Raw genomic sequence first — 4,760 nt, forward strand, 5'->3', positions numbered from 1 at the left:
GTAAAATAGAAGTCCTTTGTAGGAATGCTTAATTACCTTGTTTTTAAAGACACTTGTATTCATCTAAAAAAGTAGGCCTCTCTATTGTCTTCATGTGATTTTGATGTGGTTAATGAGAAGTCAAAGTGTATTACTAATCCTTTGCTATCAATTACATCTCACCTTTTCTTCTTGGAACATATAATGATAAAAGCAATAGTTCAGAATAAGCAAACAATATTTCAGATTCACACTTCCAGTGCAAGTGGATCACCAGTAATTAATCCTTGATACCATTTTCCACAAAGTTTTGTCCCAGAGACAATCGGCCTGCCTTCTCTGGCTGCTTTCCTAGCCTGGACCTATTCCTTCACTCTACAGGAAAAGTGTGATACAACTGATTTCAGTCAGATCTGTTACTAGAATTATCAGGGATTTAGATTCTTGTCTGTAATTTGGTAAAAGCTATGTCTCTTTATATAGGCTATTAAAATTTATATACTAATTTCAATAAATACATAAATTCTATTTTTAAAAAATAAAATTGTTTGCTCTATAAATTGATCAGAGTCATGGATTTTGTGGCTAGCTAGGTGATTGCACATCTGTCTCTCACTTCCTCTCTCCCTTTCATGGTTCTCATAGATAATATGACTGATCCATAATTATCCTAATTTATTTTGCTTTTATATTTTTGGTTGCATCATTTCACTTTCTGCTCTGCCATTTCCCAAATCATTTACATAGAAGGCATTATTTCATATTTTCTCATTCCTAGAATAGCTGCACATGAAGACACCACTGGTCCTCATTTTCAGTCTGTACCTTTGAATATGGAGGAAAACCTTTCCTCTGCTCTCTATCAATTCCCTACTCACCAGTTAGAATAATTTCGAATAGTAAAAATGGAAAAAGTGAAAAAAAATCATGGTGAAATAACAGATGTAGAAAATTCACTGGATTTTTCTGACCAGTTCAACCAACGTGAACTATTGGGGAATACATATACACCCCATTCCCACTGGTACTCATTGTCTCTGGTTAGGCAATTCTGATGAAGACAAGGAACAAGATGAAAAAGTGAGGAATGATATCATTTGTAAAAAAAATGGAGAAGTATTCAAGCAAATTTTTCTGTGGGCTGCTGAAAATAATTGGCTTACTACAGTACAGAGACTACTTTCCAAAAAGGACATTCATGTGAATACTAGGGATGATGATGAGTATACCTCTCTTCATCGGGAAGCCTAAGTGGACACTTTGACATTGTCCATGTGTTGGTGGCTCAAGGCAGATATTCATGCAATAACTGTGAATGGCTGGACACCCCTGCACAGTGCTGATATGTGGAATAATAACAGAGTGGCTTCCTTCTTAGTTCATCATGATGCAGATACCAATGCCCAAACTAAAGTCCTCTTGACCCCCTTGCATCTTGCTGCTTGGAATAGAAATAGCAAAGATATGCTGGATCTCCTTCTATTGAACCATATATGAAACCAGGTCTGAAGAACTTGGAAGAAACTGCATTTGATATTGCCAAAAGGATAAATATGTATCACTACCACTTTGAAGTTGTGGAAGGCTGTAAAAATTGTTCTCCTAAGTCATAATGGTTTGGTTAAGTTTCTTAAATTTCAAAAATGCCAATCCATCTTTGTGTCCATACAAAATATTTTCACAATACAAAGCAACTGCAATATCATACTTTAAAAATTCATGGATTCCATCGTATTTTTCAAGTGAATTGCCTGACTTTGATGTCAAAATGTATTCAAGATTTGTTTGTATACATCTATAATGATTTCTGCTGGGTTTGTGATTATTTAAATCAGAAATCATTTTAACTTATCTGTTGAAATGAGTAGTACAAAAACTAAAAATATTTCTGGTGCTTGTATGAAAAAATTATATTTTAAAATAATCTGTATTTTGTTTGTATAATGTCCATAATGTGTTTCATTTGTTCCTGGATATAATACTTTGAATTCTACATTGTTTTATAATATATAGGTTCACGATTAAATGTGTTATTTCAGATAGCATTCCATATAGAAACAGTTTAAGATTCCTTTTTTTCCTAGGTCCTTATAGTATTTTATTTCTTTGGGATAAAATGACAATGATATCTAATTTGAAAAGTTTTGTAAAGATTATGCTATGTAAAGGTTTTTCTAAGTTGAGGATTTAGTACACTGATGTCAAACTAACTTTCAGTTCAATGAATTACATTTATTGTTACATTTGTATTTTTGTAATTAATTTTTAATAACTGTTTTTAATTTCTTGCATCTGAAGAATCACAAATATGGAATACTTAAATTTTCATATCATCCTTGTGCAAGTGCCATGTTAATCTCTATATTGTAATTTGGGTAAACGTGCTGCTGAAGCATGTAGTATCCTGTAAATTTAAGTAGTTAATGATGCAGTCTTTATACAGGCATATATCCTTGCTTGACTGTTTGTAACTAGGAAACCTTATTGTTCCTAAAAATGCTATTGATCTTACTTCTCTAAAATTCTGGGTAGATTGGAAAAAACTTATATTGTTTGGTCAAATGCTCACATTTGCAATTTTTGTCAATGACAATTTTAAGTATTTTTCATTTTAAATTTGATCATACTTTGAAGTCTTTATAGCTAGGTCCAAAGGTGATGGCTTTACAAGTAATAATTTATCAACTGAGTTAGCTTTGTGGAGCTAATGGATTCAAATTAAACCTTGCTTAAGAGCTACTTCTAAACTTCTGTAGCTTAAAATTTCCTAAATGAGGTCTTACTGGCAAAAATGTCTACCTGACCCTTTACTCTTCTTCCATGTAGCAAAAGACCAACCAGAATATCTTACCCTGACAGCATATATTTTCTTATTGGAACAAAACTAATCTTAGTTAAAAGGGATCATAGAGAGATGAACAGTTAAAATAGAATCGTTTAGACTAGAAGGTACTTTATCAAAATATAATTGTTTTTTATACCTAACATTTCAAAAGTAGCTAAAGCCAAGAAGATGAAAATTTTTTTCATATGTATGATTACCTAATGTCATGGTTAATCTACCATACTACCAGGCAGGATCTACACTACTGCCTTTCATTCACCAAATATTTTCATAGTTAGAAGTCTATATGTTTCTCCTCCATATTAGGCCTTAAATTGGTAATGTTTTAATCACAGTGTTTCCTCTTGTCTCTAGGCTGTAAATCTACAAATGATAAAGCTTTAGGTCCAGCTCTACCAAACACTGAGGTAGAAATAATGGAATAATACATTAAAACACAGTTGCCTTTGATACCCTAACCATATCAGAACATTGCAAAACATGTGCCTTTTTCTTATATTTTATATAGTTATATATTTTATACTTATACATGCTGATATTTTATTTCACACTGTGAAACTTACCAGAAATAATTGATAATTTGACCAATAGATATAAATTACAATTAATAGACTGGAATATAAATAATTAGGTTTAGAATATATATCAGAATATGAAAAGTATCAATGCAATGTCTTCTGTATAAACTTGTGATAGGTTCTAAGTGTTCTTGGTCTTCAGAATTCACATTGTAAAAAAAAATTTGTTTTCCTCTAATCTATAAGGGAATTTACTCTGCTGCTCTGTTTATTATTTTAACTCACTGGTTCCAAAATGTTTTTCTCCATATTTCTGATTATACGCAAATTTTGCTGATATGATGTCTAAAAGGTATTATTCTTCTGCAGGACACACATGTCCTAGGATCCCAGGTCTCAGTTATCAGCATCATCAAGTAACAATGGCAAGACTTCTCATCTAGGCCCATGCAACATCCCAACAGAAAGTAATTGAAATTCCATCTCAATTCTTGACGACACTGGAATTAGCAGTAAGCAATTGTGAAATGCAAGGGAACTTAAAATGAAATATGAGATCACAAAATCTGAAAGAAAGTTCAGTAATTCAAAGTTTCAATTTACAAATGACCAGCCCATATGAGCGAACAAGATCACAAATGTCACAAATTATTTTTAATACCCCTCTCCTAATAATTACTGAAAGATTTCAGTCCAACATAAGTAGGCAAAAAAAAAAGAGTTCCTAGAACGATAGATCCATAATTGGTCTACCAAGGCTAGGAAAACTTGACTTACCGGTCAAATATAATTCACAAAAACATTATTTGAGAAGATCGTTAATGCTTCAAAATACTGGTACTTCAGGAAAACTTGGTTTTGTAGTATAAAAATGTTATCATTCACAAACAAATGATAACCTATATTTAATCTCCTGAAAACAGATTCCTATTCAAATAATCTTTTAAAATCATATTCATCAAAACAACAATTGACAAGTCGATGATAATTAGTGACATTACAAACTTTTCAAGTTTAGAGTGCAAGTTACAATTGAGTTGATTTATTTACCCAGCACTAATGCCAAACAGGTTCAACCATTCATTAAAGTGTAGAAATAGTACCACCCACCATTTGTGTTGTTCAGTAGGTGCCTTCCAGAAATGTGTCAAATAGAACAACCTCCCATAATTCAAACTCAAACACTAGCTAATAAAGTATATTTCATCACTTAATAAGGTACATTATAAAAAGTCACAAATAGTTGCCTTATCATATGTTGTTTTATGTTTTCCCTATCTGTCTAACATAGTAAGAAATATGACTTAAAGTCATGAATATGGGTACTCATCAAAGATGTGACAAACAAAATCTGTCTTCTATTTCTCTCATATTCCTCTATAGTAGTAAATCGTAGTTTTCTTCTTTTTCCAAAACTT

At 31.9% G+C, this 4,760-nt stretch overlaps 1 pseudogene; it reads right to left on the bottom strand.

The window, feature by feature from the left end:
- Window positions 1-2,281: 2,281 nt before the first annotated feature.
- On the bottom strand, window positions 2,282-2,375 carry LOC122099475 (annotated as a pseudogene).
- Window positions 2,376-4,760: the final 2,385 nt, after the last annotated feature.

Source organism: Dipodomys spectabilis, unplaced genomic scaffold (assembly GCF_019054845.1).
Source record: "Dipodomys spectabilis isolate Male_0828 unplaced genomic scaffold, ASM1905484v1 ptg000515l, whole genome shotgun sequence".
NCBI lineage: Eukaryota > Metazoa > Chordata > Mammalia > Rodentia > Heteromyidae > Dipodomys > Dipodomys spectabilis.